We start from the raw sequence: 15,004 nt of genomic DNA on the forward strand, positions 1-15,004 counted from the left end.
GAGAATTACCGTAAATCTATAAGCTTAAAACTGGCCAAAAACATATATAAGCTTATTATAAAAAAATAAAAAAATAAAAAAAACCCAAAGCATTCCAAGGACTTGTTAACTTCATTTTCGGTCACTGGTTCATAGGGTCATTTTGTGAATTTTGTAGCATAATTCCATCAAAATTTATGCTCTAAAGCCATCCCACATAGCAAAAACAATAAAGCACTGTTGTGTACAAATTGTGATTATTTTGATCCCACTAAACATGCTTAGAGATATAATATTTTATTTTGTTTGACTTTTAGATCATATTTAATACACAAAATTATGATGGGTGTAGCATTTTTTTGACCATGTTAGGACCAGCCAAATGAATGCTGATAAATAAATATATACCAGAGTAAAATCGTTTAAACATAATGGTTTGAATCTACAAAAAAATTGAATTATTCCCTGTTACATGTTTAACATCCATCCCAGAATCCAACTCCAACCAAAATGGTCCTTCAGCCAACTGGGAATCCCAACTGATCAATCTCCATTTCTGCATTCATAACAAAGAAAAAATAACAGGGAAAATGATATGTAAAATTACCTTCTGCCAATTAATAAGACAGGCTTTTTAGGTCCAGGCGATATAAGATGATGATGCTTACATGTCAGTTTCACAGGGGGCTACTTAGCCTTCTTAAGGAGGTTGGAAGTTCGAAACTTGGAGTCGTCCCTAATGAAACTCCACCATAGGCAGGTAAGTGGAATAGTTGCTGCATGCCATACGGCATGGGCATCAAAGAATCCTTGATATGGAGGGAAATCATAGATCTCAAGAAGCATTGCAAGGGCACCACCAGTGACCACAACCCACTGTCGTAACAGTTTTGTATCCGTCCGACGAATTTGGAAACGAAATAAAAAATAACTGAGTCGCCACAAATCTTTTTTGATTAGGTGCGATTGGTCACCTACTAAAACATATCATTTTAATAAAGTTTTAAAATTAATTAAAATTTATTAAAGAAATAATTTTACGGTCTGCGAAACAATGGGTTCAAGAGTCGGTTACGCATGGGGAAGGATTAGCACCCCCACAACACTCGTTAAAACGGTATCAACTAACAACGTGTTATCTTTTGATTTTGATAAAAATAGTCCAATTTTCGGTGTTCAAAAAAAATTTCCTTGATTTTTTATTTATTAGAAAAAAATTCATTCTCGAGAAAAATAAATTAAAACATTTTTATTGAAATAATTCTTAAAATGTTCTAGTACGTTGGTAAGATTAGAAGAACTTTTTCTCACTTAGAGATTTCTTAGACATCGCTTCTCGGAATACCTTAGAATCTCATACTTGGATGCTCAAATTTACTTTTCGTAAAAAATGTCATGCATGCAATGCAAATGTTACCATGCTGATGCACACATTTTATTTTTCTTTGTTAAAAGTTTTATTAATTATTTTATTAATATTCTTATTTAAAATTTTGAAGAAAAATGAAATTTTCATTATATTGAAGATTTTCTATAAATATTTCAATACACTGATAATATTTTACAAAAAAATTTTCTCACCTAGAAATTTTTTAAAGTATCTCTACTCGGAATACTTTTAGAATCACATCATCGGATAAAATTTCTTTTCTTCTCATTTTTATTACTTATATATTTAATATATTAATCAATTTTTATTTATTATTATTTTATAACCAAAAAAGGAAAATTTTTATTTTTATTGAAAATTTTTTTATAAATATTTCAATATACTGGTAATATTTTTTTAAAAAAATTTTCACCTAGAGATTTCTTAGGCATCATTAGTCGGAATACCTTTGAATCTCATTGTCAGATAAAAATTTCCTTTTCTCTCATTTTTTATTACTTTAGTATTATTATTAAATTTATTTTTATATTATTTTATTTTTAAGTTTATTTTAAAAATTAACAAAATTATAAAAAAAATTTAACCACAGATTTCATCATTTAATCTAACAAATATAAATATTTTAATATGCATAAATATTAATAAAATAATATATAAAATTTCAAAAAAATTAAAAAAATTTTTTTTTTACCTAAACCGGATCGGTCAATGCGTGGTTCGGTTCGACGGTTCAGTCTGACAATTCGGGTGCGATTCGGCTCGATCTGGGCGTGATCTGATTGATTTAGCGATTCGGCAATGGTTCAGTTCAGGTTCAACGGTTCGACTTTGGTCCAGTTAGACCGATCAGAGGTTGATGAAGGAAACGGGTCGCGGGTCGGGTACACGGATCTCGGGTCGGGTCGCGGGTTGATGCGCGGATCCTGGGTGCTTAAAATGGCATCGTTTTTTACGTTTATTAAAATGACGTTGTTTTGGCTATTGATAGCTTATATAAAAGTTAAGAATTTTTCTTTTCACTCATTTCCTTCGTTCCTCAGAAAAAAAAAGCTTTTTGTTTCACTCCTTTTTTGTGTTTCAACCGACCTTGGGCCGATGGCCGTCCGTCGCAATGGCAGCAGCAGTCCTTACCGGTGGCGAGCTCCGACCATCGTTACCGATGTCAGAAATTTCTAAAAAATATCCACAAACTCCTTTCGATCTCCTGAACACAGATCCAACCTCATTTTCACCAAAAAGAGTCCCCACTTCTTTAGATCTGCTTTTCAAAGTTTTGGTGAGACTATTTTTTATTTGTATTTTGACTATTTCTTTTTTTTTTTTTAAGAAACTGAACCTTTTTTTTTTCTTCTTCGTGCAAGAAGCTCGGCATTGGGTTCCTCCCTATGGGGAGGACTGTTTGATTTTTTTTGGTTTTTTTTTTTTTTGTTTTTGGCAGAATCTCTCCCTCCTTCTCTGTCCTTTTTTTTTTTGTTTGGCTAAGAGTTTTATTTATAGAGCTCCGACCGTATGTGTGCTCGAGGGAAGGGTATGGGGCTCAACATGGGGTGTAAGCACGAGTTCCATACCTCTTTTACTTTTTTTTTGGCAACTTCTGGCAATGATAGGGCTAGATGATCAGAGGGGTACGGAGTAAGGCATGGTAAGAGATGGGTGGTTAGGTATGGTGGCAGTGGTGCCGGAGAAGGCACCACTGCCATCCTAGATTTTTTTTGTTTTCTGTTCTATTTTTTTTGTATTTTTTGTTTTGCATTTTTTTTTATATTTTGTATTATTTTTGGTATATTTTTTTTATTTCATATTTATATTTTTTTATATTTTGTATTTTGTTTTTTTTTTTTTCTGGACAAATTGATGTCCACACCCACAACTTCCAGCGAGAAGGTTGGCGAGTCATACCAGCCCAAATTGCCCAAATCAGAAGTTGAGCAACCCCCTTGACTACACAAACTCTCAATGTTCCACCCTGTAGAATGTTTCGGACCATGTCATCGTAGCCAGTGATGGAAGAAAATTATGAACAAAAACCTCTAAGGGCACGGCATTCTGTCAATAAAATTATGCAACCCGGATCAAGGTTAATGCACCAGTTAAAAGACAGATGCTCATCAAATACTGTATTCGTATTCCTAATGAGATATGTGACGATGCAAACTGTCAAAATTAAGTGCAGTATCTTTTGCAAGTTATATAATTATCTAAAAACATATTATGTATACTTAACCCTCGGGTAAAACGTTAAAAGCAGAAACTAGTAAAGAACAGGGATGTCACCATAGTCAATGGTATTGAAGTTGAGGTACAATATATGAGTAGTCACATAGGCGAGAAATGGAGCAGCAACCATGACTCTGGCAACCTCATCTTTCACATTGAAACTTCTAAGTATGGCTAGAATAAGAGAGTATCCGAGCAGTGCCACGCAGATGAATAGTCTAAGTTTTCTGTCAAATCCACATCACTGTGGCTCAAATAGACAAGGTCAGAAACAATACCATCATGTGTGAGTACATACAGTTAACCGTCACACTCACACTCACACTCACATACACACGCACACAAACAAAGAGAGAGAGAGAGAGAGAGAGAGAGAGAGAGAGTTTCTAAGGATGTGTGTGATTCGTGAATATGCCAACTTAGCCAAATATTTGCCAATCTATATAAGACATCAATTAAAGTGCAATTTTCCCACATGTGCAACAATTACAGGGAATGCATGCGCTTAAACATATAAAGGGTCACTGTCACTGGTACAATTAGAAATCCAGCTTCTTAGGCATAATAACTTTGTAGTCTGTTCCTTTTTTTTAACACACCCATTTTATTGGACGCCTAATAACTTTGTAGTCTGTTCCTTTTTTTTAACACACCCATTTTATTGGACGCCTAAAACTAGACATGGTAATGAGGATAACGATATTTGAAATGTAAGGAAAACCTCACAAAAAAGTTAAACATACCATGTCTGACACCGACACTTACCCAACTCTGTATTTGAACCTGAGGACATTCAACATAGAATACAGACCCAAGTAAAGAGAGACACAAAAATGTAGATGGCTAGGTTCTATTTACAATGCCAGTTTTAGGATCTGACTTTGGCACAGCAGTATTAAGCAAGAAGTATCTCATTTCACCAGATTAATTTCTTTCAGTTCCCTGTTTGAACTATTTGGTATATTGCTAACAGTTAGAAATGTTATTATTTGCAGGTATCCCTTGCCTATCTTATACGAGAAAATCTACCATTTGCTGATACCTTGCTTTTCCCCTTGTTATAATGGTGTTATAGTGTTTATCTAAGCAGAAAAAGATTCCAGCCTAACAAAAAATAAACTCTACTCCATGTGACATTGACCTATATTTCCAAGTCAAACCTACGTTTGCAGGTACCATCTCAAAAGAATCACCCATGTTGATGCAAAGTTCCAGCCAAATTTATCAAAGTGGGAAAAAGTGGGTGGAGATGTGAATAAAAAATTGCTTACCGACTATGGAAAACAGCACTCCAGAACATGAGTTCATAGTCAAGAGCCCATATATATGCCACAAGCTGGCAAACTCATAGCATGCCTTCTTATCTTGTCTCAACGGTAAGTTGTAGCAAATAAGGATGAAAAAGGATAGCCAACCATGAAAATGCATTGCTAATTTGAGTACAGAGAAAGCTACAGAAGCTGGTTCCTGAGCAAACCAACCGCCAAGTCAAGACGAAACTGCAAAACACCATGATTACGTTGCAAAATAATACAAAAATTTTTTTATCGAGATCTAATGTATGGGAAAAAACAAAAAAAAACAAAAAAGCTAACCTGAATTCCAAAAACTCGCCTGAAGGGCCATTTACCTTGATACTTGACAGGTCCATCACCAAGTGCTTCTCTTTCTTTCTCTCTGCCAATCATGCAACTGCAACGGCAATCACTTTCACAGTCCCACTGTTTCTACTTCAAATAAAGTGGTTCTTGCGTATACCATGGACCATCAATGGCTACCCCGTCAGAAGGAAACTTGCAGTGTGGAAAGCATCTTTCCCCAACACATCCAGTTTTCTCACAATATGCCACACAATCCCTAAAATTCAAAACACTCAATGTTGTAAACTACTTAAATTTCAAACTCTAACCAATCCATACAAAAAGGTATATGAATCAGGAGTAAATTTTCAAGTCAGAAAAAAAAGTGTGACATTCTGCAATCTATAACAAGCATACACCCTCGTCCAATTTCAAATTATACATAAAATTAAGGTGCGGCTCAATTACTTTATTCCGTTATCATTTTGTTTCTTTCTCCCTTTTTTTGTACAGCTTTACAAAAGCATAATGCTGTTATAGAACCTCCACAAATCACAAAGATATATGAGCATTTCTTCTTCAAAATATAATTTCCCAATGATAAACCTTTAGGCTGACTTTAGGTAGAAAATACAAAGTGCTGGAGACCTTCTCAAACTCCCAACCAATTCGCAACATCAAAAGACATAAAATCTAGGGAAGCTCATCAATGATCCACATGAAGTGCCACCACAGTAATATAAACAAGAAATAGCTGTAGTCTGAGAGAAGGTCATATCACCTAATGCAATTACCCTTGCACTGCAAGTTTGAACACTTGCTTGGAAAATGACTAAAAATACCCCATGCTACTCCCATATAGGCTGAAAACTCCAGTATTTATTTTCTTGACACAATCTTTTCAAGTAACTGATAATAATTAATACATTCAGTTATTCTTCCAGGAATCATTCAAGCAATTCAAACAACTGAAAAAAAATTTCTCCAGATAAAAATCATGCGTGATTGGTCAAGACTGTTATCAACAACAAAGACTCAAGGCTCAATTTTAGATTAAGTTCCACTTAGTGCTTTCTATTGAGGGTTGATCTGTAACTGCGAGCATCAAAATGGGGGTGTATATCCTGCTGAATCATCTAACTTCAGAACAACATTTAATAGAACTCTTCCTAAGTTCCTAATGTCTATTAGATAGGAGTAAATGCAATAATGTAGGAGTTTCAAATTAAATCTGGACAATGCTCACGTTTTAATGCATCCAAGAACATGCAAGCACATGCAGCAATGTCCTAACTATAGATTCCGCTTTGTATGTTTAACAAGTAAATTGCTGTGCTATGGACAAAACATTTAGTGTTCCTACAGCCCAGTGTAGATAGATTCATAGAATTCATTGATTAATTAAAACAATAAAAGGGAAACTAAAGAAAAAATTAAATCGTAGAACTTCTCGTTTGTAAATGCAGCAAATAGAAGACATAATGACAGACAACTATACAAGTACCGCCTATTCTTATATATTGCTTTGATGCAAAGGGAACAAACCAATCCTAAGTGTTTCATGGGTATTAATTAATGGATATTATTAGCTCAATGAAGACAGAAAATTTTCAAATAAAAGGCATATTTAAATAAGCTAGTTTGACTTTTACTTAATGGATGACCAATTAACTAAATATCCTACAAAGCAGCTGTTAGTTTCAGTGAGGTGTTTATCTTGATGACTTATCACCTCAGCTAATGTGCTCAGCTTTGAGTGCCTTGTAGACGTTGCCTTGCCTTGAGGGCTTTAGGGCAGTCCATATAACATCTTAGCTCATCCAATCAAGCTTCTAAGTACCTGATAGCTTGCTTTTGACTACAAAGATGCGTAAAGTAACTTGATATTCTTCTCTAATGAAAATTAAAACCATCAAGAATAAATGAAGAAATAGTAAAGACTTAACTGACTATCACAAACACTAGCAATCAAAAAGAACTTTTGTTATTGTGAACAACATAATTTTGCCATAGACTTGAGAGGAAATTACTCTTGATCTAGTCGAGGTCCGTGCTATCAATATGGTATCAACCTTAATCAGCTCCCTTAAACGTGAAATGTCATTGATTTACAATAAAATTTCATACTAAATCTGTAGATGCACATTTTCTAAATTCTAATTATACTCAAAGCTGCTCCTCCTTACATCTCCAAAGTTCAACCAGAAACCTTATCTTAAAAACATTACAATTCCAAATCTCACCATAACCCATAAAGGATGCAATGCCAAACTTTAGGGCTTGCATCAAGAACATACAGAACAAGAACAGAGCCAGTTACACTCATTGGAGAAATCCTTTATTATATGTTTGATGTGTGCAAAGATTAAGATAGGATAATTTGTTTATTGGTCAAAATTATCCTCCCTCAAAATTTATATAATTTAAATTATTGATGTAATTTTTGAGGGTATAATAAGACATGTAAGTTCAATCCCATAGATTAAAAATAAGCTTTTCCACTTTGGTAGAGTTGAATTATCTTATACCAAGATGATGATTAATGTTCCTTATAATCTTATACCTTTCTTTAGATACAAACCAAACATAATATAGGATGATTATCATCCTATCCTATCCATCATCCTATGCATCAAACATGGCCTAAGTTTCTCATCTTTTAAGGTAGCAATACAAACCCATCACATTAAGCTTCCTTTTGCAATCCTTATAATGAAAAACCTGCCCTTAATAGTTAACCAAATGAATGGTATAACAATTACTTCAAATACATGCCTATTCCAATCTAACAACTAAGTAAGCAATATAAATGCCTATTGCAGTAGACATTGTAAGATTCAAACTTCATAACACTCGATAACAACTTGAAATCCCTCAGCATCAATATCGAAAATCAAGTATAGTTTGTGTTGAAATGAATAAAAACTGATAGCAATTTCCCGAGGATAGTTGGAAATTGATTCTTTTTTTCGTACTATGAACAAACTTATATGATGCATAAGCTAAAGGTAGAACATTCACACATTTAAAAAAAAAAAACCAAAAAGAAAAAAAAAGAATTATGGATAATGGAGGCAAAAAGACAAAAACATGAAAAACTTGTAACTTGGATCAGAATCACCAGCATTAGTATAAACACATATATGTGTCTGGGGTCAATAGGGTTATTTTTATTAGTACTATTATATTATATTATATTATATTATATTAGAGTATAGTATATTAACATAGTAATATATTATAGTATTATTATTGTATTATATATCATCATCATCATCATTATTATTATTATTGTTATTGTTTTTATTTTTATTATCATTATCATTATTTTTATTTTCTTTCTTTTTTCTTAACTGTTGGTGATTAAGGAAATGGATTTGGAGTGAATTTTTTTTGTCAATGGATTTTTAAATCAGAATTGAATCAAAGGCTTTCAGTTTCACCAAAATCTAGCTAAGAATCATGCTCGAACATAACAAATCTAGGCTTGAACCCTGGGATTGGATTCTGTCCTATTCTTAAGCCTGCCTATAAAGTAAATTGAACATTACAATGAATAAGAGAGAGAGGATTAACTGGGTGAACTAGGGAATTGGTGAAAATTGCAACTCTTGTGAAATTTTCTAGGTAGTACTGGGTTTTGGGATTTTAAGATCGATTTGAAGTTTCTAAGAATGATTTATGGATTCTGGGTTAGATTTAGGTTTCTGTGATTAGGTTTAGGTTCATGAAGGATTTTTTAAGGAATCTGGAGAATCTGAGAATTTTCTAAGATTTTTTTTGGAAAATCTGGGTTTGGATGAATTTTTTGATGGGGATATGAATTTTTCGATGAGTTTTTCAGCAAAATATTCAATGGATTTTCCAAAAATTGACAAGGATTTTCAGTTTTCAGTAGGATCTCGATTGGGTTTTAGAGGGAAAGGAGAGCGTTTGAGAGTAGAGAGAGAAGGAGCAAAGGGCATCTAGGATAAAAATGCTGAAAGATTACTTTTATACTGCTCCAAAACAACAGCATTTTAGTAGCCTAGAATCTACGCTCTGACCCATTGACCCGCGCGTTGACCCTTGCTCTAACCCAACCCGATTGCAAGATTTCCTTTTTTAATTTTATTTTAATTTTTTGATTTTATTTTATTTTTTAGCTCATTTTATTTTTAGTTTTTTTATTATGGTTTTTTTTTTGAGAAATTGTGCAAAACTTATTTTTGTTATTTTATTTTTGAAAATAAATAGGTTTTAAAAAAATTTCAAATAATCATAAAAAAAAAAAAATATTTTTAAGTTTTCAAAAAATATTTATAAAAACAAAAAAAATCCTTTCTATAAAAAAATATTTTTCAAATAAAAATCCCTACAAAATAAATTCATGAATTCTACCAAACTATTGGAGAATTTTTATGGATTTAATTTTTAAAATGGAATCCACCAAACAATTGAAAATTTTCATAAATCAATTTTTTTTTTTTTTAAAAAAAATAAAGGATAATTTTATCCTCCAAACTATTAGAGGATTATTTCAAAGTAAGTTCTACCAAACTATTAGGAGACTTTACTAATTTTCTAAGATAAACTGAATTAACAAATTCGATGACGGAATCTTTAGAATGGAACATTAGTCTTTATGAATACTCTGGAGGTGAGAAAATTATCTTAAATTGCTACCAAACTATTGGGACAATTTTAAGACTAATTTTCAATATTAAATTATTTGGTATATCACAAATATGATCAAGGCTTGAATAATTGGAAGTTAAAACTAGTACGATCCTTTGGATGGGCGTCGTTGGGATGCTATAATCTTTCTCATGCATAACCGTACTCTCGAATATAACATCCAGTTTCGTGGATCAAAATATGTTTTAAGTGGCCAATTTCACTTAAACAAAAAATATTGGTGGTGACTCCTCTGATCCATATCTAGGGGTAGGTCCACGGATCTATACGTTATGATAATTTGGCGACTCCCCTGGGGACCTTGAAAGTCAAGCCAACAAATGATTTCTTATTGTCCAAGCCTTGCGTAATACATTTGAGAATTTTCTTTTCATTGCCTATACTTGCTTAATTATTTATTTATTTTCTATTTTTCATTACTTATACTTACTTAATTATTTATTTATTTATTATATATATACATGTCATTCATTTGCATCTACGTAACATAAGCTCTCCACTCGAGCTCTACCTTTAGGAGATAGTGAAGTACCATGCTCTCGTGAGATTTCATGTCTTCGCATGGGTCTTCGAAACATTCTCACTTAAATTGAATCTTTTCTGCTTAAAGCCTATGATGGGTGAAGATCGAGATGCTTTACTAGTCTATAATGGACAATGATGTAAGGAATAATTTTGAAACCTTTTAGAATTAACCCAAACCGCATATAGTTAATCTTAAGAGCCTAACCATAGAGAGAGCCTTATCCTTCCCTTTGTAGTTAATCCAAAATTCAAGGTTATGCTGTTATCTTACTTGCTATATGGTGCTTATGTGCTTTATTATTGAAGTGACTAACTAGTTTCCTTGTCTCTTTTTATTTTTTTTCTTTTTATGCATATTCAGAAACAAACATGCAGATTGCATATTATGCTTACTAACTTTTTTTTATTGTGTACACATGCATTCATGCATCACTATATTCATTCTCATGCATAATCTAATAAGTCTATAAACATTATTCTAAATTTGCATCATAATTGTGAGAAATCAAGGTTCAAGGATAACTCAATACTAGGATTACACTCGAGCTAAAGCTAGAAAAATGGAGTAAGACAATGCAAATCATCTTGAAAGGATAAAAAAAGGCTCAAAAGATACATGAAAAAAAATTAAGCAAAATTTTAAAAGCCTTGGAAAAGGCAAATAGAGAAAAATCAATGGAAGAAAATACCTCACAAGAAGCTACTGAATTAGCATATCTTTCAGGTTTCAGCCTACATCAGACTCAGACCACCCTAAACTTTCAACCATAACAGGTTACGTTTCCAAATTACAACTACCCAAGAATGACTATGCACTTGGTCATGAAAATGTCTAGAGTTATAATAATCTCATTTTCACTAAAAAAACAATCGAGCCTGTTTAATTTCCTACTTTGGATGAGACAAAAGACAAAGAGAAAACTACAGATAGCTGTATCCTCAGAAGACTTTAAAATCGACTAAGTTATGAGTATAATTGAGAAAAGATTACAAGCTATATAAGGCATTGATTTCTATGGATCCATGAATACTGCCAACCTTTGTTTGGTTCCAGATATTGTAATTTCTCCAAAGTTTAAGGTACCAAAATTTAAGAAATATAATGGTACCAAATGCTCTATTACGTATATTACAATGTACTGTCATAAGATGATAGTTCATGCTAGTAATGAAAAGCTGCTCATGCATGTGTTCAAGATAACTTATTAGGTCTATTGTAAGATGGTATGTCCAGTTGGATAAGACTTGCATTAAGTCATGAAAAGATCTAACTCGCTCATTTATTAACCAATATCGCCACATCATAGATATGGCCCCTGATCGCCTTTTGTTACAAGGTGTAAAAAAAAAATCTAAGTTTTTTAAAGAGTATGCCTAAAGATGGTGGGATGTGGCTGTTCAAGTGCAGCCTCTCTTAACAGAAAAAAATGACAATTTTGTTTATAAGCACTTTGAAATTATCCTATTATAAGAAAATGATAAGAAATACAACAAAGAACTTTACTAATATGGTGTTCTTAAGGGAGATCATAGAAAATGTCATTAAAAGTGGCAAGCTTAAAGAGGAAAAGACTGACAGTGCCAAAAAAGGTAGGATGCCTAAGGAAGAAAAAAATGAAGCCAAAGCGATAAGTTTTTAGGGGCAATAATCCAGAAGCTATATCCCATATCCATTATATGTTCATCATACTTATTGCCCAATAACTAATAATATAGCATAAGTTTCTTACCAGCCTTATTTCCTAATCATGAATAACATCATTCTAAGTTCTCATCAACCAGCTTTTCAAACACCTGTAGATGGGCTTAATCTTGTTACTACACCAATTGCAAGGCCTGACAATCAACTGAGTGGTTTAAGAAGATTCAGGGGCAATCAAGAGAAAGTTCATATTAGTTATATTCCCATAACCTATACTGAACTATTTTAATAATTGGTTAAAGATGACCTAGTATCCCTAATATTTTTGGAACCGTTGAAGTCACCCTATCCCAAATGATACAATGTTAATGTCTCGTATGATTATCATAATGAGAATGTGGGTCACTCCATAGAAATTTACCTTGCTTTCAAGCATAAGGTGTAAAGTTTAATTTGAGCAAGCTTGATAAGTTTCAATGAATCAAAAGAGCTAAATATCCACAAAGACCCTTTGTCTAATCATCCAGAAACATGATTTTGGAAGGGTTAATTGGAATTTATTATCATCTTATGATTTTTTAAAAATATGGATATCTTTTATGTACTTAAATTTCATCTTATTTTTCATCATTTTACTAAAAGTGACAAATATGATGTATTTTCATGATTTTTTTTGAATCACCATCATCTATTTTTACCTTTTTATACCTCTTTCCCATTCTTCATTTCTAAATAATGAATATTCAAATAGTCATGATGATAATTTAGGATTCAATTTTAAAAAACATCATTCATGATAATTTGATTAATAGATGAAGATTATTGATTCATTGGGATTGTTGAATAAAAGGATAAATATGAAAAAAAAATCTTGAAAGTGATGCAATACATTATCTTTGCAATCATTCACAAGTTTGCTCTTAGTCAATGAATGTTTTTCGTTGAGAGTATTCATGTTCAAAATAAAAAATAACCATTTTTCTTCTATCCTTACAAAAAAAAATCTCTTGCTACCCTATTTGAACCGGTTGAAAATTTTTTTTGAAGAGCTTTAACCAAGGTTCACCCCCACACTAAGGGGGCAAAGTCGAAAAGTCTGTTTATCCTTAGTAATTTTAAGGGCAAAACCCTTTTTTTTTTCTTAAAATAAAAAAATAAAAAAAATGAAGGAAAAATTGATGGAATAAAATGCCAATGTGCACGACAAAAAAAAAAAAGAGCAAAAAAAATTGATAGGGTAAAATGTCAAAGTGCTTCATAGAAAGAAGTGATTCTTTGTTTGATTATCCTAAAAATACAATTTGGGCTTATTTTATCCATTTCTTTGGTGACCTTTACCCTAGCCTACGTTACGTCTCTTAAAAGTCTATTTTGATCAAACATGAATACTTGATTTGGAGAATCATGAATTAAATTAAGGTGGGTTTGCCATTGGATTGTTTGAATCTTTGATCAAAATGTCATAAATGAATAAAAGAGAAAGAGAAATGAAAAAGAAATGAGAAAAAAGTGTGCAAAAAAGAAGTAAACAAAAAAAGGCAAAAAAAGGAAAAATATTGCAAAAAAAAAAAACAAAAAAAACAAGAAAAAAAAAGACTCAAACTAAAAATCCGAAAGTGCAATTTAAGTAAAGATGAAAAATCAAGAAAATAACTTCATGTGAAAGTCCCAAGAATAAGGATGATGATTAGCTCAACGATTGAAGATATTAATAGAATGTGTTTTTGAAAGATGATTTTGAGTTTGAGGTCAAAATTGTCTGAATAACCGTTATTTTATATATTGATATCCTATTTGAATGAATCATAACATTTTACCTTTGTTCATCTTTGAGTTGTTCTAAGCCATACCTTTTGCTCTTTCAATAATAAAAACCTACTTTTTTTATCTTTCACCAAATAAGCATTCTCTGAATAAACCAAAAAAATGTATCTTGCTTGTCATTGATTTGAATAATGGTAAATAAATGAATGATATTTTCCATAAAGAGTTTTCCATTCTTTTGAAAGAAATCCAAGATGAGATAAATGAAAAAAGCATAAGAAAATTATTTATAATGGGGCAAACAAAGTGACCCAATTCAGCGATAGATTGGTTGACATGGCTTGTGAGTTGTGATCAAATGAAAAGAATGACATAGATCTGTTAACAAAATTTGTTCTGCGATTATTAACACCAAGAAGCTAAGAAGAACTGGTGGAACCTTGAGAATCTTATCACCACAATTAAAATTTCATGACATCAGTATTATATACATTGTGTTTACATTTGTATCCTAGATAAAACATACATTTGTAGCATCGCATTATCACTTATCACTCATTCCGATCTCGACTAAGACTAGATCATTTTTTTGACTCGCAACATAGTCCCAATCATTTATCTACGATCTCAACTCAGTCTTGGTCATTTTTAGACTCATGACATCATTTCGGTTATTTATATTTGACCTTTACTCAGTCTTGGTCGCTTCATTTTCTAACTCACAGTTCAATATCGATCATTCATTTCGATCTTGACTCTGTTAAGATCATTTTTCTAATTTTTGCAAAACTTAAAATCTTATAATCTTTTTTTCTTGCAAATCTGAAAGTCCTTGCATATTGTGCATCTAGAACCTTTGCAAAAATAGAAATCTTTATGAATTTAAAACCTTTGCAAAACTTAAAATCTTGCAAAATTTTCTTTCTTTTGAATCTAAAAGTCATTGCATCTTTATGAATCTAGAACCTTTGCAAAACTTAAAATCTTGCAAATCTTTCTTGTAAATTTGAAAGTTCTTGCATCTTTGTGAAACTTGAAATCTTGTGAATCTTTCTTTCTTGCAAATTTGATGTCCTTGTATCTTTACGAATCTAGAACCTTTATGAAATTTGAAACCTTATGAATCTTTCTTTCTTATGAATCTGAAAGTTCTTATGAATCTGAAAGTCCTTATGAACCTTGCATCTTTGTGAATTTTAAACCTTCGTGAAACTTGAAATTTTGTGAATA

The 15,004-nt window shown here is 32.0% G+C and overlaps 1 pseudogene; it reads right to left on the reverse strand.

Annotated features, from left to right (window-relative positions):
* Positions 1-666: 666 nt before the first annotated feature.
* Positions 667-13,837, reverse strand: LOC111276345 (uncharacterized; annotated as a pseudogene).
* Between the last annotated feature and the right edge of the window lie 1,167 nt (positions 13,838-15,004).

The sequence above is a fragment of the Durio zibethinus genome, chromosome 25, assembly GCF_047325235.1.
Source record: "Durio zibethinus cultivar Kanyao isolate XHJ-2024 chromosome 25, ASM4732523v1, whole genome shotgun sequence".
In the NCBI taxonomy this organism is placed as follows: Eukaryota; Viridiplantae; Streptophyta; class Magnoliopsida; order Malvales; family Malvaceae; genus Durio; species Durio zibethinus.